Source organism: Orcinus orca, chromosome 16 (genome assembly GCF_937001465.1).
Source record: "Orcinus orca chromosome 16, mOrcOrc1.1, whole genome shotgun sequence".
Taxonomy (NCBI): Eukaryota; Metazoa; Chordata; class Mammalia; order Artiodactyla; family Delphinidae; genus Orcinus; species Orcinus orca.
The window spans coordinates 1,136,599-1,157,980 of record NC_064574.1 but is presented as its reverse complement, the minus strand read 5'-3'; the positions used below and the strand labels follow the sequence as shown (position 1 = coordinate 1,157,980).

The following is a 21,382-nucleotide window of genomic DNA, read 5'->3' as shown; positions in this document are numbered from 1 at the left end:
CTGATGAACAGGCCCCGCCCCCGCGCTCGGCCCCGCCCCTGCGGGGCGGTGGACGCTTCCGACTCCGCGGTGCGAGCTCCGCCCACAGCTCCCGGGGCCCCGCCCGTGGGCTGTCACTCGGGGCTCCGCCCCACTGGTGGGCGGAGCCTTCGCCCAGCCCTTTGGGCGCACGCTCGGCCTGCCCCTCCCGCGGCTCCGATCCGCCGGCGCCCACGTCCTCCCGGGAGCGCGCGCGCCGGTGCGGGTGCGTGCGTGAGCGTGCGTGAGCGTGCGCGCCCCCGCCGCCTCTGCCGGTGCTGCTCCCGCGCCCTCTGCCACTGCCCCCATCGCCGTCTCCGCTGCCGCCGCCGCCGCCGCCGAGTCCCGAGGCGCAGCCCCGGCTGAGGAGCGCGTCGGCCGGCTGCCCAGCAGCGCCGCGCAGGGAGGAGCGGAGCCGGCGGGCGGGCGGGCGGGCAGGCGGACAGGTGAGCTCGCGGCGGGCCGGTGGCCTCGCGTCAGGCCGGGCGGGCGGGCGGGGGTTCGGGGTGACGAGAGCGGAATGAGGAGGCGGGGGCGGGGCGCGAGATGAGGGTGACGGGGGGTGGGGTGAGGGGGTGCAGGGTGGCACGGCGCGGGGTGGCGGGGCCGCGCGCCAGGAGGCGGAAATGGCGACGACCCTCCCTCCCCCTTCCTTCCCCCCTCGGGACCGGGGGCGGCGGCGCGGCCGGAGGAGCGGCGGGAAGGCCCAGGCCGTGCGCCGCGGTCGGGCCACCGGGCCCGCGCTTGGGGGCGGCCAGAGACCCGACGTGCGGCAGCCAGGGCCCCCACCCCCCACCCCAGCGCAGCTCGCGCTCGGGGGCCGGGGTCTGCGCGGGGCGCCCCCGCCCCGGGGAGGGTCTTTGCGGTCCTGAGGGCCGAAAAGGGGCGCCGCCGGTCCAGCAGCCACGTAACCTGTGCCTGGGTCATTACGCTTATAGCTCGCGGAATTTAGCTTTGTTCCTTGACGCGCTGTAGATTAATCTCGCGGGTGAAAATCATCTGGTTTGTAAGAAAAAAATGTTTTCTCTGCTCGCGAGGACATCTGAAGCAGTGCCTTGTGTTGTAGTCTTACCGAGAGAGGGTTAGGAGCTCATTCCCGTGGGTTCGAACTTGTTTGTGTTGAGCGGCTGGATCAGGGACTCGCATTTTCATGTGCCTAAGAGATGAGTTCTCAAAATTCGCTCTGTTTTGCTATGCAGGAAAAGAAGCAAAAGTTTCTGTTTTGGTTTTCAGGTTTAGGTGTGATAGGGGTCATAGACTGAGAGGTGCTGTCCTGGACACCTTTGTCCTTACTAGTTGTCTGTTTAAAAACTACCTTGCTGACATCGACAGTTATACTGCCCCGTCTTAAATCTGGTTGCCTGAAGGCAGAACTCTAGTCAAAGCTTCTGAGATTTTGTGTTCGTTTATTTGCTTCTCTCTTGTTAAACGTGGTGCTGAGTTTCAGGATCGAGGTGCCTGTCAGACTTTGAGAGATGAAATTGTGAGGCAGGACTTACGGGCTTTCAGAAACTTCCTGAGAGCGTGCAGCTCTCCTTCCACCTGTGTCAGGGTTGCGGGACTTGGGGCATCTCTGATGGCACGTGGCCAAGCCAGGGGCTGAGTGGCAGGTGCTTCCAGCAGCACGGGGCTCTGAGAGGCACACGTGTTGCAGGACCCCCATGCCTGGCCCCCTTGGCCCTGGTGAAGTCAGAGCAGCCAGGGGTTGTCCCGGTGAGCAGACACTAGAGAGGCACGTGGAGGAGACAAGGCCTTGCTGGGGGATCTCAGCTACGGAACCAGTGTGGCCTCGGATGGGGACCCTTGCGGGGCAGGGATGCCTGTCAGGCCACCCCCATCCTCTGTGACCAGTCTCCCTATCCCTGGCTCCCTGACTCACTCTGCGGGCCCCTTGCCACAGTGGCCTCTTTGCCAGGCTCTTAACAGACTCCTGTGCTCCGTCCCTGGCTCTACCCAGATCACTGGCGCCCTCACCCTTAGGCTCCGGGAGGGCAGGACTTCCCTTACTGCTTTACCTGGAATTTCAGCTCGCCACTTCCTGTTTCCTGTCTCCCTTTCCTGCTTAGTTTTCCCACAGCACTTCATTCTTCTAATGTCCTGTTTAATATATTTATTATACTTAATGTTTTACTGTGAGGTGAAGTCCACAGGGAGGCTGTTTTGTGCAAAGAACGGTGGCTGGCACGTACTGCGTGTCCAGGAAATACTGTTGGAATGAATGGAAGTGATGATTGTAGTAGCAGCTCTGCAATACAGTGACCGTGTCACTGGAAAGTCATTGTGGCTGAGTACTGAGTACTGTGGCTGGGTTCTGAGGGAGGTGTGTGGCAAGTCACCTCCCCTTTGGGAAAGGACAGCCAGTTAAGAGGAAGATCAGAAAGGTACTAGGATCTCCCTGTAAATCTTTTTGCAACTTTTAGTATATAGTTAGTGCAAAATAAAAAGTTTTTTGTCAGATCTACCACTGGTAATAATGCTTTTAGAAATTTTGTCTTTGATTAACCCCCCAGAAAGTAAAACCCACATGCTAGTCCCAAATACTCAGTGACATTTGTTATGTTTTGTTTATAAATTTATTTATTTGTTTGTTTGTTGCATCGGGTCTCAGTTGCGGCATGCAGGCTCTTCGTTGCGGTGTTCCGTCTTCTCTCTAGTTGTGGCGCGCCGGCTCCAGAGCGCGTGGGCTCTATAGTTGTGGCACACGCGGTCTCTGGTTGTGGCACGCAGGCTTAGTTGCCCCGCGGCACGTGGGATCTTAGTTCCCTGACCAGGGATCGAACCGGCGTCCCCTGCCTTGCGAGACCGATTCTTAACCACTGGGCCACCTGGGAAGTCCCGACATTTGTCGATTAAATGGGCGAGGTGGAGTAATCTGTTGGAACCACGTGAAAGTGAGCTGTTCTGAGGCCTGCTCTGAATCCTGACGTGTGACTGAAGGACTCAAGTCATTTCCAGAACCTTCACTCAGTGAATTTATGTTCTTGGTTTTTCATCGTATTAGCGTGGTGCTGGGGCTGAACAGATACTGCATGTTTCTTGGCCCTTTGTGTTCTTGAGTCCCCCTCACTCGTGGAGGAAGGATGGCTCTGTGCACAGTGCTGAGCTACCCTGGAGACGTGTGCTTTTTGCTCAGTCTCAGACCTGGAACTTGAGGCCAGGCCTCTGCACTGGATCCTGTGCTGACCGACCTGACACCACCAGGCAGAATCCCTAGCAGGCTGCTGCTGACCGTGCATCTCAGAGCCCAGGTGTGACGTGCTTGCCTTGGTCCTGGGCTGGAGAAGATGCTCAGTAGGTGTGGGATGAATGACTAAAATTGAGGCTGGGAGGCTGGAGTAAGGAGACGAGGTGGAATTTTATTTAAGGTGGGACTTTGCTTTTAAAGTCAGGAAATAAAATGAGCATGATTTTTTAAAAACATTTTTATTGGGGTATAATTGATTTACAAATGATTCTTTTTCTTTTTTTTTGACCACACTGCACAGCATGTGGGATCTTAGCTCCCCAACTAGGGATTGAACCCTGGGCTCCCTGCAGTGGAGGCCTAGAGTCTTACCCACTGGACCGCCAGGGAAGCCCCAAAATGGCATGATAGACACAGATATAATCACCCTTGAAAAATTCCTTTACTCTTTTATAAAGTACTTTGTACCAGGTTTGGAGCATACAGTGCTGTAGGCAAACCATATATCTCAGCCAGAGGGCAGCCAGTTTTCCAGTAAGGAAACAGACCCTGTGTCTTCAGGGGACAGGTGTGGAAGGTGACGGCCTGCTCTTGCCCAGGAGGTGGACAGGAGACTGTTGGCTCTTGACGGTGCTCCCCATGCAGTAGTTAAAACTGCAGTGCTCCCCAAATGGGGCTTGTTTTTATGTTCTTATTGGACGGTCAGATCAGAGCATTCTTCAGCTGCAGACTCATCTCCTGCTCTGTCACAGTCCTTCCCTGTCTGTGTGTCAGCAGAATCTGTACTAGACTTTCCTTCCTGAGAGAGGACGAGACTCGGGCTCACATGATGGGGCCCCACTAAGATGAGGGTCATGGTACCTGCCCTTACTGCCTGTTGGGGGAGTACAGGAGATGGTAAGTGGGAAGGTATGTCATCAACTGCTTCCTAAGTTTAAGTGACAAATATGCTGAAAAATGACAGTAGTCATATTTTATGAAAATGCTATCCCTCATTTAAGAGAAGGAACTGTTGGGACTTCCCTGGTGCCCCAGTGGTTAAAACTCCAAGCTTCCAGTGCAGGGGGCGTGGGTTTGATCCCTGGTCGGGGGATCTAAGATCCCACATGCCGCGCGGTGCAGCCAAAAAAAAAAAAAAGAGAGAGAGAACTGTTAATGCTTTTACTGTGCTGATAGCAAGGCCAGTGCTCAGGTAGTGACATCCCCTGAAGAGGATTAACAGCAGCCTGTTATTGGTCACTCGAAATTCAACCCAGAGGATTTAAGGATTAGATCACCAAACAATTCTTACTTTTGATTTTGTCTTTCGTTGTCTTTGCATTAATTTTGTTAGAGGCCGTTGTATGGGTGAAATGGTATGTTCTCTTGGTTATTAGTACTTGCAGACATTTAATAGGTTTTGGTCTTTAGCAGGTAAGAGTTGTTTTAAATTCTAAGAGTTTTGCAAACATATTGGTAGCTCACATTGAAATTGCAGAAAAGAAGTACAGAATCTCATTCTCCAAAGAGAGAGTGTGTAGTGAGACCATGCATTCAGTGGGTGTCACTGAAAATGCCTTCGTAAGTGGTTTGCTTTTCAAGGGTTGTCCGTATACATCGAAGGTCCACTTCTCTCCAAAATCATACTCCATTGTAGGTGTATCTACAGCACTGGTTTTTAGAACTTAGTTCTGTGGCAGAAACCGTAGTCTTTTTTTCCTGACATTAAACCCGACTCATATTTTCAAATTTTGTGATACATTGTGAGTGATCAGTGAATATTTCTAGAATGTATGAGTGTAAATGAACCTCGTTCATCATCATGAGTTACTTATAATTTAATATATATTTTTTTATTTTTGGCTGTATTGGGTCTTCATTGCTGTGCGCAGGCTTTCTCTGGTTGCAGTGAGCTGAGGCTACTCTTCTTTGCAGTGCGTGGGCTTCTCATTGTCATGGCTTCTCTCGTTGCAGAGCACGGGCTCTAGGCGCATGGGCTTCAGTAGTTGTGAGCGCAGGCTCAGTAGTTGTGGCGCACAGGCTTAGTTGCTCCACGGCATGTGGGATCTTCCCGGGCCAGGGATCGAGCCTGTGTCCCCTGCATTGGCAGGCGGATTCTTAACCACTGCACCACCAGGGAAGCTCCGAATTACTTATAATTTTATTGTGCTTTTAATTTCTCTGCACTGAACATGTAACACCAGAAAACATGGCGGTGTACACGGTGAAATGTGCAGTCATTTGGCGTCTCCATTGCTGTGTTCTGAGGAATTCTGTGCCAGTTGGTTATAAAGTTGCAAGCCTGGAAGTCAGAGGATTGGAATGCTGACTTGCTACCCTGCCGGCTGAGCCCCGCCCTGGCTATCTCTGGGATGGCCAGCCCCTTTCTTAGAGAGCTCTCTCTGCCCTTCATCTCTGTTCTTTTCACTGGGTGGAGTGAAATGTGTTATAGTGAAGCCATCAGAACTGAGTTATCCTGTACTGTCTGGCCCTGTGGTGCTTCAGAGGTAATGAATTCGGGCGCTGGGGGTCCAAGACCATAGGCTCCGCGTCACAGCCCCGACTGAGCTGGACCGGGCTCTGCAGAGGGAGCATGTGCCACTGCCTGGCTTTTAGTTTTTTCCTTCTGTTATTGGAAGGGATTAGCACAGCAGATGTTTGGTTTGTAGTTAGGTGGTCTCAGTGAATCTTCCTTGACTGAAAAGGAGTGTCTAATTGTGAGAGGGTTTCTCTAAGATAAATAATGAAAAATTCTAGGTCAGAGAATACAGACTTTATTATTTTTGCCATATATTGCTAAATTTATATTTCCTCCGGCAGTGTGTGTCTTTTCTTCTTCACCTACACAGGATTTTAACACTTTATATTTTGCTGCTAATTTAGCTACTGCTGTAGGGTTTGATAATAAAATGTGAGATTTTTTTCAGCCAGTTGCAATAAATTTTGCTGTGTCCTTTAAAATAAGAATTTTAAGTAAGTTAAGAAATAAAGAGTGATAATTTAGTGATAAATAGGCTTTTTAAGATGCGTGAGACCAGGCCACATCTGGTTTTTTGGTTTTTTTTTAATTGAAAAAGAAGTTGTATTCTGGGTAACAATTTTTACTGGACTGTATTTACCTGATACTTTGAATCATGAGGCTCATCACAAGTAAAGCTGAAATATTTTAACGCAATTTAATGGCCCAGTTTCATTTTGAGATGAAACTAGAACGTCTACAATTTAAGGATTGTCTATGAAGTATTTCTTAACTTGTCGAAGCATAGTTGTCTGTTGGAAACAGTTTGTTTTCTTCTAAAATTCGCTTAGAGGATGCCTCCCCTCCCCCTACGGCAAACCCTCTGAAGCAATCTGCCTGCGAGCAGGCCAGGGTTGCTAAACCCGCATCCGCCGTGATCCCCAGGACAGCCGTGCAAGGTAGCTGTTATCCAATCGTGTGGATGAGGAAAGTGCGATTCACATATTTTCTCTGGTATGAAAGTGTGGTATTGAAGAATAAGCACAAGTAATGCTGTCACACACCTTAAAATGACAACACGGAATTTACCTCTTAAAATGCTGTTTCTGTTGGTGACGTTTTCTCTTGCATCATCCTGCCTGGTTGGGTGACCCTAACTGACTGTTACCAACAGCATCCTTCTCCCTGGTGTGTAGTAGCCACGTGACTCCCACACTTGTTTCACCTGCCCCTGTCCTTTCTTTTATAAAAATTGATTCGTGACAAGGGTAACTGTAACCCATTATCTGAGGGGGCTGTCCTGGTGGCCGAGTAGGCCAGCCTGTCCAGCCAGCTCCTAACACCATCTCATCCTCACTCAGGCTGGTGGACTGCAGTGCATGTAGGCGTTAGGGGCACTCTTGGACCTGCTCTCCTCTGGGGGAGCTGTGCAAACCTTCAGAAGTGTCTGTGATCTACCTTTTACTTGTGGCATTCCTTAAACTGCTCACAGAGTCGCAGTGTCGTGAGGCAGACCTGTCACTTCATCAGACCCCCCTGCTGCTCCCTGGAGTGGGCAGGGGGTCTTTGTCCTTTCCTCACCCCAGAATGACCATCCAGCTTACGAACAGCTCGCCTCTTTGGTCACAGGGGCAGAGCGTGTTTCAGTGAGTAGCAGCTCGGTACAGCCTTACCTGATTAGATGCCTGCCCTGTAAAGCCTTGAAGACAGGACTTTTCCTATATTTTTAAAAGGCAAACGACAATAAGGCAAATCAGTGAAGTATGGATTTTACATCTAAAATGTATGCAACAATAATTAATATTAGTGTTCAAGCTGAGAGTCAAATAAAGTATAACCTACATAACTTTTATTCACCATTATAAACTTTGTATGTGTATATATTTTAGTTTAAAAACACAGTAAAGGGTTAATACAGTACCTTATTTAGATAAGGCTTGTAGGTTAGTACAAGAAAATAAGTTATTTGTGCTCAGGGCAGGGAAAAATTACTCCGCTTTGTGACATGGTTACCGAGAATCTGTCGAATTGTACAGCACTTGGAGTCAGGTGTGAACCTGAATCCCAGTCCTGCTGATCCCTGGCACAGAGGCCTCCAGATGACCCCGTTTCTGGGCCTTAGTCTTCTCATCTGTAAGTTGGAGGCAGTAACAGTAACGGCTCGTGTAAATCTTGTACCCGGCACTGTTCTCTACATTTCACACGACTGGATCGCGGACACACTGTGCCAGGCTGTCTGCAGCCCCACTGGACGAAGAGGAGATGAAGCTGTTGAGTAACTGCCCAGGTCACTGAGCCCATGTGTCGCAGAGCCAGGCTCCAGCCCAGCCAGGTAGCCCAAGAGCTACACTCTCATCACCCACTGGACTGGGCACCTGCCCCACAGGCTTCTTGGTCCGGAGCATGTGTGCCCCTAAGTGCCTGCACATGGTAAGCACTCCCTAGGTTGTAGGTACCATGTTGGTAAAATTACAGCAGTAATCGTAAGTTCTGTCACCAGTACAACTGTGATAGCATGTGCAATGCGTGTGTCTTGACACGCTTCTGACATCAGGCGTCTCTCTACACTTGGCTCGTCCTGGGGTAATTCGTGCAGCTCATACTTGATTTAGTACTAGAATGGTTGGTTTTGGTCATCGTTGCAGGGTCCATTGCTTCATCAGAGGCAGTCAGTCCAGCAGTGGGAACCCTGGCGGCCCCCTCCCCAGGGCTTTCACATGGGGCAGCCCTGGCTGGGGCGTCCCAGTGCAGCGCGGTTTCCAGTGGATGCGTTTCGGGACACATTCCTGCTGGAGACACAGAAGACGTCGTGGCTGCATCTGCTGCGTTTGATGAACTTCGACCCGCTATGTGTATCTTAGGCTTCTGCTCATTCTGGAGTTGGAGCGTCCAGTCCCCTCCCTGGGGGCGGAGCTGCCCCCAAGCTGGTGGGTCGTTGGGTTGTCAGTGTCACACACTGCACTGCTCTGAGCCTGTGGGCTCTCCCGGGAGCGTTAAGTAGGTCTCTTAGCCTACGTGCTTCTGTGTGACCGTGACTTTGTTCACAAGTATTTTCATGTGATATTCAAAGTTGAGGATTTGAATGTCGTGATGGTCTCTAGATAGTAAGAAATCCTTCCTGGTAAACATTCACGAGAGTGGACTTGCACCTGGTTGCCAGTCAGCGTTACGCCCTTTCTGTCACGATACAGATACCTCCGGTTCTCCAGTCTATCTGCTGATCCGCAGGCCTGGTCCGCGGAGGGCCAGGGGCGGCAGGTGGCTGCCTGGGTTGAAGGGTGCCTGTGACTTCAGTACCTGAGGTTGTAGGGGTTGTGAGGTTAGAACACCAACACCCAGAAAGCTCCCGTGCTCATTACTTTTATAAGAAATACTTTTGCCTTCCACTGTCTAGTTTCATATTTAGCTTTGAGAAGATGTTAAGGTTTTCTGGAAATGTTTGGCCGTAGCACTGGTCTTCCTAGAATCTCTTTCTGCAGCCTTGTGCATAGGTGAGTACCTGTTGGCCCCAGTGCTGTGATGATGGAAATGTCACCTGTGTCTGTCGGTCATGTTCTGGTGTCAGGGTTCCAGCTTGTTTTAGGCGCGCTTTACACAGAGGCAGCGTCGCCCTGTTGTTTGCACCTCAGGGATGCTGGGCAGGCAGGACCAGGAGGGCCGGCTCGGAAGTGGGGCTCTCCCGTCCACATTGGGCCACAGGCAGCCTCCGCTCTGAGTCACAGGCTTTTGAGAATGTTCAGTGTTTTTTTTGACTCTCCTTGTATTCAGACACATAGTTAGAGTTGTTTTGCTCAACTTCTGACCTTTTCCTTTTGACTGACTGTATGTAAGCATTAGTTTATGAAAGAAAATCCTTATTTGGTTTCTGGACGTAAGTCACTACTGATAAAATTAATTCCATAGACCGTACTGAATGCTCGGCCGGTACTGGGGCAGTCGCTCAGTTTATACCTCAGAAGGGCTTAGGGTGCGGCCATGCTGGGGCCTTTCAGCTGCCCCGGGGGTGTCTGCTGAGCCCTTGCTGGTCAGCCTTGTGCTCCCTCTGTGAGGGCCGAGGGTTCAGTGTCTTTAGTACTGGAATACATGCTCTTTTTGTGACCAAGCATTGTGCTTATTGTTAGGTGAAAGTGCTACTTAGTTACTGTTCTTTGGTAGGCTGGCCCGTCTGCCTGGGGTTTAGACCCATTCTCTCTGGTGCTTTGATGATTGGCGGGGAGCCCTTCTTAAACACGGATCCGTTTGACTCTAATGCTCTCTCTTTGTCTTAAGGCTTGGCATCACTGTTGCTTTTTATTTTTCTTAGAATTAAGGAAGAAAGATGGCATCTTTAGGGGTTCCTCTATTTTCCTGAAGAATTTAGGAATTCTTTACGTTTGGAATTCATTTTAAGTCAGGAGTAAAGGGAACGGACGACTGTGAGACTCAGCATCGTCCCTTTTACCCCTTCCATGTTTGTTGACTCTTGCTTATAATTCTTCAGATATGTCTGTGGAGGCCATTGGTGGCCGTTTCCTTCTACTCTGCAGTGTATTAATCTTTTCCTTCTGGAACAGATAATGAGTTCGGAGTCATGCATTCAAACCACTGGTTTTCCACCGTGTTCTGAGTGTGTCCCCAGCACCGGTAGGAGTTGGCCCTCCTGAGGGGGTGAAGTGCTCCAGACCCAGCTGGTTCTTTTTTTTTTCCCCCTAATATTTATTTATTTATTTATTTATTTGGCTGCTCTGGGTCTTAGTTGCAGCATGCATGCGGGATCTAGTTCCCTGACCAGGGGTTGAACCTGGGTCCCCTGCATTGGGAGCGCGGAGTCTTAGCCACTGGACCACCAGGGAAGCCCCCACGCCCCCAGCTGTTTCTTGAATGTCCTTTTTCCAAGGTTCATCATGGATTTTAAATGACGCTTCCTTCAAAGGAGAGAGGTCAGCTGTCTTTGGAACACCAGTTGTACTTTGTCTTTAGTATCTTTATTTTCAGTGAAGTTTTTCTTCTGTGGGGCCAGGCCCCAAGTGTGGGAGGCTATGCAGCCTTGCCCGCACCGGGCTGCACCCCATCCCCTCCCCGAGGTGCTGGCTCACGGTCACTGAATCGCACCTCATGGCTGTGTCCCGACCCATCACCTGGCGGATCCCCTGTTCCTTCTGTCCTGACCCGACGTAGCAGCGTCTCTGTCCTCCTGTCCCAGCGTAGCTGCGCTTACCCCTTGTCCCCTGTGTGACAGGACTTGGTCCTGCGCCATCAGCAGCATGCGTTGTCCTCTCGCTAACTGCAGGGGGTCGGCCTTTCTTCCTTTCTTCCCTTCTCCTCCTCTGACTTTCATTTGTCCTTTTACTTTTACACTGTCAAGAGAAATTTACATTGTGTTTTGTAAACATAAAGGTGCTTGTCTGTAAGTTTATTGCTGAAAATCCATAAATTGTTTACCTTATTCCCACTTGTGGAAACCACGTTCGTTACAGAGCCTGGACCCTGCTCTGATGACGTTTTCTTCCTAGAGTAGTGCCTCTCTCTCCCTAGGTTCCTAACAGCCTTTTTCTTACATTATTAGCCTTTTTCTTAACTTCTGTATTTTCAGACTACCCATGATACGGTGTATTATCGTTGTGGCCTGGAACTTTCTTTACTCCGGGCACTCTGTCCTCCTACCCCTGGCAACACAGCGGCTTTCAAGGCTGCCTGTCCAGCCACGTTCCTGCGATGACCAGCAGCGGGCAGGGAGGCTGGAGCACCTCCATGGCAGCCCTGGAAACCTCTGCATCTCGGAGGGCATCCCCAGAGACAGTGAGAGGCCCTGGTGTGGCCTTCCCACCACGGCCTGTCCCCAGGGGACACAGGGGGCAAACCTGTCTGCACACCAGGAGGTGTGGCTCACGGGATTACCCGCTCATCGCTTTTATTTTATTTATTTTTTTATGTTTTAGTTTTATGGTCCCGAGGCGTGTGGGATCTTAGCTCCCCGACTAGGGATCGAACCCACACCCTCTGCATTGGAAGGCGAAGTCTTAACCACTGGACCGCCAGGGGAGTCTCTGTTCATTGCTTTTAAACCCACCTTGTCTTTGTAATGGATGCTTGTATTAAAATATGATTGTTTTAAGTATTATTTAATGATGTGTGTAGAAGTAACAGAATTTGTAGCTTTTGTAAAAATTTTTGAGACTGCCTCAGGTAATTTTGGAGGTTTTTGAATAAAGTACTCTCAGAATGGAACCAGATAGAGAGTCCTCACCACCACCCATAATCCTCCCCTGTGGAAGTTAGAGTGCACCTGCAGGTCCCAGGGGAAGACTGGACATGCTGTGGGGGCGTCTGGGACTTCGGGGCTGGCATTGCTCAGACGAGTGATGCTGGTCTGTGTCTCATGCTGGGCCCAGGTTAACCCCAGATGGAGCGGATGACCTGTGGGTGACAAAACTTTAGAATAAAGTGTAGGAGAATTCGCTTTGGATTTTGGGATGGAGAAGGATTTATTGAACAAAAAAGAGAAAAAATACGTTCACACAGATTTGATATATTCAGTTACATTAAATTGTGAGAGGGAATTCCCTGGCAGTCCAGTGGTTAGGACTCCGCGCTTCCACTGCAGGGGGCACGGGTTCAGTCCCTGGTCAGGAACTAAGATCCCGCATGCTGTGCAGTGTGGCCAAAAAAAGAGAAAAATGAGAGATCTGTTGCATGATAATGTACAAATAGGTAACACTTCCCAAGTGTACACGTAGGAGTGGTTAAGGTGGTCAGTCCTATAGTTGTTACCACCATAGAGAAATGTATGAACTTGTGTTCATGATAAGTAAAAAGAGATGGGTGGGAAACCGGGAAGGCTGGGGGCGCCCATCATTGTGGGGTGTGGTCATCTGGGTAGCGGTTGGCCTGCCCCTTCTCTGGGACCCTAAAGTTCCACTTGTAGGTACACACCCTACAACAGTTCTTCCTAATCTGTTTGTGGGGAAGGACCAGATTTTATTTGTTTTCATTTCCATTGTGTCACAGGCTGATACTTTTGTAAACTACAATGAAAATGACTAGCTAGAAGAATAAGTTGCAAACAAAACAAAAAAATGCAAGCCCAGATTTTTTTCTTTTTACGTTTTTAAAATAAACATACAGTAAAATTGACCTTTTTTTTGGATGTATGGTTCTCTTGAGTTTTAATACATAGAGATTTGTGTAACCATCACCCTGCTCAGGCTGTGGAACACGCTCATCCGTACCCACCCCCCACGCCCACAGCATCCACTGTTCTGCTCTCTGTTGGTATAGCTGTCTTTTCAAGAATGTCACGTACATGGAATCATAGAGCTTCTAGCCTCTGCGGCCAGCCTCTCTCACTCAGCCCAGTGTTACTGAGAATCCTCCACGTTGTGTGATGGACGCTTCGTTCCTTTCTGCTGCCGAGTGGTGCTCCATTGTGTTCACCTTCCAATTTGTTATCCTTTCACAGGGACATATGTGTTGTTTCTGGGTTTAGCGATTATAAATATTCATGTACAGGTTTTCCATGTGAACATTAATTCCCGTTCCTCTTGAATAAATGCTCAGGAGCGGGATGGCTGGGTCACGTGAAAGCCTGTCTTTAACTTTATAGGAAACTTCCAGCTCTCTTCCAGAGTGGCTGCCCCGTTTGGTGTGCCACCAGCAGTGTACGGGTCTAGCCACTGGGTGTTGTCTGGTTATTTTTTAAGCCATTCTGATACATATGTAGTGGTATCTCATTGTAGTTTGAAATTGCATTTCCCAAATGGGTAGAGATGTTGAGTATCTTCTCCTGTGCTTATTTGCTATTGCTTTGACAGTTGGGTAAGTTTTGCTGTCAACTTCTGCCCTTAGCACTAACCTGAGCTGGCAGGGCATCACCCCGTGCCCGGCACTGCCCTAGAGAAACTGTAGGTGGGAATTGCTCAGAAGGTTCAGAGGACCCCAGTAATAGCAAAACCTGGGAATGACCAGGCATCTTCCAGTAGAAGAATGGATTGACAAGTTGTGGCCTGTTCCCAAAATGGAATTTGTCCAGTACTAGGAATGAGTGAATTATAGATATATCCAGCAATTTGGGAGAATCTTAGAAATATATTGAGTTTCAAAAACAAGTCACGGGCCAAAAAAAACAAGTCCCAGAAGGCTGCATACACAGTGTTAAGACCATTTGTTTTTTAAACAAGGTCTTATTTATTTATTTACTTGTGGATGCATTGGGTCTTCATTGCTGCACATGGGCTTTCTCTAATCGTGGCAAGGGGGGCTACTCTTTGTTGCGGTGCGCGGGCTTCTCATTGCTGTGGCTTCTCTTGTTGCAGAGCACAGGCTCTAGGCGCACGGGCTTCAGTAGTTGTGGCTCGCGGGCTCTAGAGCGCAGGCTCAGTAGTTATGGCACATGGGCTTAGTTGCTCCGTGGCATGTGGGATCTTCCCGGACTAGGGCTCAAACCCGTGCATTGGCAGGCGGAGTCTCCCCCCCCACCCCGGTACGCGGGCCTCTCACTGCTGTGGCCCCTCCCGTCGCGAAGCACAGGCTCCGGACGTGCAGGCTCAGCGGCCACGGCTCACGGGCCCAGCCGCTCCGCGGCATGTGGGATCTTCCCAGACCGGGGCACGAACCCGTGTCCCCTGAATCGGCAGGCAGACTCTCAACCACTGTGCCACCAGGGAAGCCCAACAGGTGGATTCTTAACCACTGTGCCACCAGGGAAGCCCAAGACCATTTTTTTAAGCTGAAAAAATTAAAACTAAATAGTGTTTAGGGAGAAACATATGAGGTAAATTTCTTTAAGCAAGGGATTGTAATAAACATTGCTTCAGGGTAATGTATATGGGGAGAATGCAGGAAGTTTCAAAATTATTGGTAATTTTCTAGTTTTTAAATTGAAGGATGGGATCATGGTGTTTATTTTATCATGATGCATCATGACTTATATGTGCCATATCTTCCTTTCTGTGTATCAAATATTATATAAAATATTTAAAACAGAACCAAGGGACTTCGCTGGTGGCTCAGTGGATAAGACTCTGCACTCCCAGTGCAGGGGGCCCAGGTTCGCTCCCTGGTCAGGGAACTAGACCCCACATGCATGCTGCAACTAAGAGTTTGCATGCCACAACTGAGGAGCTCACGTGCTGCAACTAAGGAGCCCGCCTGCTGCAACTAAGACCCGGCGCAACCAAGAAAGGGAGGGAGGGAGGGGGATTAAAACAAAAACAAAAACAAAAACAGAACCAAATAGCCTTCCTTTTAAGACGTTTTCAAATCTGTTCTTCCAAAGTTGGCATATGATTTTTCCAAAGTTGGCATATGATTTTTTTCTGCAATAGTAGGTTGAATTCAACAGCAACTCTTCATAAACATTCAGTGCGTGCTGATTTTACACACGGAGATACAAGAGTCAGAATACACATCTCTTTCCCCTGCAGATGTTTAAGTCTTCTAAGGAGCATAGGCGTGCCCTGTGAGCACAGGGATTTTTGTCCATTTTGTTTACTTTGTTCACTGCTAAATCCCCAGCTTTGAGAGCAGAGTGTGGCACATGGCAGGTGCTTCCTAATCATTTGTTGAACAAATAAACAACACACAGACATATGCTCAAGGCTCAGGATGGCTGCATAGAATGTGATGGGTTCTGCTGTACATCCGTGGATCCCCACCAGGGATCTCGCTTCACAGTCGGAGGTCTCAGTAGGGGTTCCACGTAGGAGTGGGCAGGACGTTGAGGAGACCCCAGGTGCTCAGGGTTGGCAGCACTGCCTCTGCCTAAGAGCGAGCTGTCAGGCCGTGAGGCCCAGTGGGCGCAGTGGCAGGAAGAGGCTGGTGTCAGACAGGGTCTGTGTCCAATAGGACCTTGTAGGGCAGGCCCGGGAGCTGGGATTTGATGCTGCAGCCAGTGGGCTGTTGGGGAAGGACCTGAGTGGGGTGGTGACAGGAGTAGAGCCGTGCTTTACAGACTTGTCCTGGCGGCAGTGAGGGAGGACAGACTGCGTATGCTCCAGAAAAGCCTCCCCCTTTACCGGACCCCTGCCTCTTGGGGTTGGCGAGCTTTGACTGGTTTGAAGCCCATTTTTCCCTGCTCGTGTGTGGCTTGGCTGCCCCGCAATGTGGAGGAGCCCCAGTACTCTTCCTAGCAGCACCAGGACGCACTACAGATTTGCAGAATGTGCCCATTGTTTGTTTTTAAAGGTATGTGTTACTAAAAATGACGCAGCCTGAAGGTCAGGACCTAACCCTCCTGGGGCCAAGGCTGGGAGCATAGCTGGGATGGCAGTTCCTGAGTTAATAGCAGGTGTAGCTCAGGTAGATGTGGCTGCTCCCCAGGTGCTGACATGGGCCTCGGGGATGCCTTTGAAATTTAATCGAAACGGGTTTAGGAAAAACCAAAATGCTGAGGTGCTACCTCAAATAGCAGACGTGACATTTCCTGGTGGTCCAGTGGTTAGGACTTGGCGCACTCACTGCTGTGGCCCGGGTTCAATCCCTGATCGTGGAACTTAGATCCTGCAAGCCACACAGCGCAGCCAAAGAAATAGAAAACAAAACAAATAACAGGTGCTGGACTCCTGGACTCCTCAGGCAAAGACAAGTCACCACCTCAGCACAGCTGGCCTGTTCCTGGACCTTGAGGCTGGCGGCAGAGGACACCTGGTTTCCCCCGTGACACTCTAGTGGAGCCTCCTCACGGCGTTGAGCTTGGAGCTGTGTGCCTGTGGTGCCAGGTATTGGGGAGATGGGGGAAATCGAGGGAAGCAGAAGACAGGTCACAAGACAATGGGAGAAACCAACTCTGGGGAGGGGAGAGCGCTGACCAGGTGCAAAGGGGATGGTCTTCAGTTTGTCACTTGTGGGACATTATTTTTAGGATGATTTTTTTTCCCGCTTTGGAAAAATGTTTATTTCTTTTAAATCATTAAAGTATACCCGATCACTATAGAAAATTAAGAGGGATAAACAACAAGGTCCTACTGTATAGCACAGGGAACTATATTTGATATCCTGTGATAAACCATAATGGAACAGAATATGAAAAAGAATGTATATATATGTATAACTGAATCACATTGCTGTACAGCAGGAATTAGCACATTGTAAATCAACTATACTTCAATGAAATATATTTTAAAAAATAAAATTAGAATAAACCTCAAAAAAAGAAAATTAAGAAAATAAAATATTAAGACTTTTGAAAAAAGTTGATTTTAATGATTTAAAAACCCCACAAAACCCGATTCTTTCTCTCTCCCCTTCACTGTCTTCCACAACCTTTCTGCTTGACAGGAGCCTCCTAGATGCATTTCCCAATATCACACGTGCTAAGAATGAAGTCAGATCTGTCCGTTTGCAGTTCAGGTCACTCTCTTAGTTACAAGACCGTGTCCCAACTGAGCATGAAACTTAAAAGTGCGTATTTCCTGGCAGTGGGTAGTTTCTAACTAGAATGTTAACTTTTGAAACGTGTGTGAAAATGATGTAGAAATTTACATGTAATAATTTTTATGCTTGGACAGCATTTATTTCATTTTCTGACTCAAAATTATAAAATACCAGTTTGAATCATGTTCATAGCAGCTGTTTTATTCTTAAAGGGCCAGATGTAAGTATTTTCGGCTACCTGGTGACACAGTCTCTGCTGAGAGCAGCCACAGAATGACAGACAAACGGATGTCTTTCTGTGTCTCCATGAAAGTTGTAAAAACAGGCAGCCTGCCATCACAGAGTAGAGAATTTTATGTTTCATTTGGTTCTCTCGTAGTATCTAATTCATGTTGAGAACAGGTCACATTAATTACAACGGCTGCTCTGTTTCCTGCAGGTAAACTTGACATACAGTGAAAGGCACAGATCTTAACTGGATTTCAGTGAGCTTTGGTGTGTACACTTGTGAGACCACTCTTGCATTTAAATTAAGAATATTCCTGTCTCCTAGGAGGTCCCCTTACCTCCCTGAAACAGTCGCTTTTCTGGTTTATATCACGACCTTGTTTTTCCTGTTCCTAATATTTGTATAAATGGAGTCATTTTGTGTTTCTTAGCTTGTTTGCGTAACACATTGTGTTTGAGATTTATTGATTTCATTGCTTTGTCAGTATGTTATCCTTCTTTTATTGGTAAGTAGTGTTCTGTATAGAATAGACCAGAAATTGTCAGTCCTTCTGTTGATGACCCTGTGTGGTGTTTGCTTTTCTTAGAGCTCTGTGCTGCCTACTTCACATAAGGTGTCCATTTCTCCCCCACCCCTGCTTCGCTGTGCGAAGCTGTCCTGTTTGTCTTACTTGCAGCACAAACCGCACAAGCCCAGGTTGATCAGTTCCTGCTTCCAGGAGTCTTGTGTATTTTTTAAAAAGAAAGAGGAAAAGATCATCTGTTACCTCTGTGCTCCCCACTTCCAGTGGCCTTCATTCCTTCTAAAGACGCTGGTTTCTATCTGGTGTCATTTCCCCTCGGTCCAGGTAACTCTCATTGGTGTTTCGTGAATTTTAGGTTTTTGTGATGGGTTCTCTTAGTCTCTGTCGGAAAATGTCTTCATTTCAGCCTTTGTTTCTGAGGGGTGTTTTTTCTGGAAACAGAATTCTGGTTTGACAGGTATTTTATCTGAGCGCTTTCAAGTTGGGCACCACTACCCTCTGGGTGCTGTGATTTCTAACGAGGAGGATATGGCTCACACGCTCGCTCCTCCGCAACGCGTCCATTTTCTCTTGATCTCTGGTTTTCAGCAGTGTGACTGCTGGGCCTGGGCGTGATTCTGTCCATATTCATTCTGTCTTCTGCAGCCAGGTGATCAGCAGTGGGCCTCTGCTGCTCCCATCACGGTGTTCTAGGGGAGCTATGCTCACCCTGATTTAGGGTGTCTTCCCGCCCCAACACTCCCCGGCATCAGGGGTGGTGTCTCCTGCCCAGCACCCGGCGTGTGTGTAAATGCTTTTGAACCTGTGATCCTGGGGAAGGGTAAACGCCCTTTGAGACAGACGTGTGTCCTGTGAACAGAGTCATCGTCGTTGGAGCCCCAGCAAAGCACATTGAAAGTCGTCTTTATTGCTTGGGTGTAGGGTTGCACTGTCGCTGTGCCGGAATCCCGTACCCGCCAGCGGTGACAGGAGGGAGGTGTCTTCCTCGGGGAAAGTTTGTATCTGATGCAGTCAGCGGGCTCTCCTCATCTCAGTGGAGAAACTCACAAAGTAAGGGATCTCGTTTCTCTGTTCTTTGGTATGAAGATATTATCAGGGTCATTGTTCCGTATTACATGGGAACCTAAGATTCCAGTTGGAAAAACCCTCGGAAGCCAGAGCTAGTGGTGCTTGAACCATGATCTAAAGTAAGAAGAGTGACTGACGGGGGACGACAGTGAGTACACTTGGATGGTTTATGTCAAAAATGCTATCACCTCGTTCACAGCTTTTCCAGCAGCTTTTCGGGGTGGGCGCTGTTGCTGCTGTCTGGCCTAATTGCTTCACATTGCAACAAATTTCTTTGGATTTTGCCATCTTGATTGGAAATGCATATTCACAACATTTCTTGCCCACGTCTTCGTTTTGTATTTGTGCAAAGTTAACTTTGAGGACCGAAAAAGAGTCACAGTAACTAAGCCGACACTTGCCCACAGCACACAAATGTAAGTGCCTGTTCACAACACCCAGCTTCCCTAAAATAATTCACAAGAGAGCCATTACTTGACCCCTGGGTCAAGGGTTGTGCCTGCTTCCGTAATTAAGTCAGGTTTACGGGTGCACAGTTGTGCCCATTCTTTTAGACATTGTGTGCTTCCATGCTTCAAAGGCAGAGCTGAGAACTTGGGACGTGGAGACTGTCTGTATGGCCCACAAGACTGAAATATTACTGTCTTGCCCTTTACCAAAAAGCTTGCACACCAGCTTCTAGAGTAATAATACTTTGACGAATAGCACCAAAGTAAGCCTTGGTGTTAAAGCCTGTGCTGACTTCTACTGCCCCCAGCTTGCTCTTTCCTGGTGTTTGACTTCTTGGCTTAGACATAATTAACTTAGGCTTGAGTTGTCCAGACCCATCGCTGTGCTGTCAGTGATTTCATTAAAATATAACGAAGTTTATTTAGTCTCTCGCTCTTACTGTTTGTGATGTCAGAAAACTCTAATGATTGAAAATTGGGTTGGAGGGAGTCCACATGAGGATGTTTGCTGGTTCTTAGGAGAATTTGGAGTTGACTAGACCCTGGTTGGCTGGATCCTCCGTTAAGGTCCCTTTGATTGGCTAGTAGCCAAAACATCCCCAAATGGACAGCTTGCTCTTGAACTCTGATGAGAAGGGATTCTGTGGGGACTGTTGGAGACTTGCCGGCTGTGAGAGGGAAGTTAGTGCACGGGAATGTGGGCCAGACTCCTGGGGCTAAAGGACCTTGTCGGCCAGGAAGGCTGGGTTCTCAGTACCCGCGACAGTCCGACATGCTAAAGTCGTGTGTCCTGGAAGTGACTTGTGACAGAGCCTCTAGGAGGGCAGACATGCATCTGGAAGCACAAGAACGACAACTTTGTAGTTTTTATAAAAAAAGATACATACATAGATTTATAAAAAGTTCATGCAGTGCAGAAAAGGCTACAGAAGAAAATGATTTTAAAAATCAAGCAATAGTATGGGAATAGGTAAAGAAATGGTAGACAACAAAGAATAAGTCTTTTTTTTGGCGGTGTGTGGGCCTCTCACTGTTGTGGCCTCTCCCGTTGCGGAGCACAGGCTCTGGACGTGCAGGCTCAGCAGCCATGGCTCACAGGCCCAGCCGCTCCGCGGCATGTGGGATCTTCCTGGACCGGGGCACGAACCCGTGTCCCCTGCATCAGCAGGCGGACTCTCAACCACTGCGCCACCAGGGAAGCCCAGAATAAGTCTTTTAACCTCTACTCCCTGGTTCTTCCCAGAAACCAGATTACCAGATACTTACCTTCCGAAGATACTCACATCGTCTTTTATTTTTATTACTTTTTAAAATTTATTTATTTATATTTTATTTTTGGCTGCATTGGGTCTTTGTTTCTGCGTGCAGGCTTTCTCTAGTTGTGGCAAGCAGGGCTTCTCTTGTGGAGCACGGGCTCTAGGCATGCGGGCTTCAGTAGTTGTGGCATGCGGGCTCAGTCGTTGTGGCGCACAGGCTTAGTTGCTCCGCGGCACGTGGGATCTTCCCAGACCAGGGCTCGAACCCGTGTCCCCTGCATTGGCAGGCAGATTCTTAACCACTGTGCCACCAGGGAAGTCCCCACATTGTCTTTTAAATAGAAGCGTTCCAGTTTCCCTCGAATTTGGCAAACAGAAGATCACGGTGATACTAATAAAACTGCTGCTCTCTCACCACGGCAGACCCGCCCCCTTAACCAGGGGCGCCCGTGTGCCAGGGGCCGCTGGGGCCGAGGGGCTGCACACACTTGGCCCACCTGTGTGCTGACCCGCCGTGGGGGCCAGGAGGTTTGCGGTGGGTTTGTTGCTGGAGCTCCTGCCGCCCCTCAGTCGGGATCTTGCATTTCTGTGGGTTTGTCGCCTGCCTGCAGACCTGTTGCCCCGGCTTCCATTGTTGATGACTTTCCTCTGGTTCATATCTTCACTGGCTGGATTTTATCACCAAGTTGTTTTTTCTGGAAGCTCTTGGTTCCATACGTTCTTGAATCCACATGAGCATTAACCTGTTCCTCTGTGTGGGGAGAACTTGCCTGATGGTGTCAGTGTCCAGGCAGAATGTCCCGCGTTGCTCCACCACATTCTGGCACCGAGTTTCACAGCGTCGCGCCACACCTGGTGGGGGAGGGAAA

At 49.0% G+C, this 21,382-nt stretch overlaps 1 protein-coding gene across 4 annotated transcripts in view; it reads left to right on the top strand.

Moving 5' to 3' along the window:
* The first annotated feature begins 223 nt into the window (after positions 1–223).
* The window catches only part of DNAJC5 (DnaJ heat shock protein family (Hsp40) member C5), a 30,949-nt gene continuing 9,790 nt past the window's right edge, over positions 224–21,382 (top strand). The window contains exon 1 of one of the 4 annotated variants that reach the window (XR_004478414.2): positions 224–464. The gene's annotated coding sequence lies outside the window, so the exon portion shown is untranslated. Of the gene's footprint in view, positions 465–14,289; positions 16,334–17,463; positions 17,484–21,382 lie in introns of those variants that run through there. The other 3 variants (XM_004282368.3, XM_033410366.2, XM_033410365.2) reach the window with 3 other exon arrangements.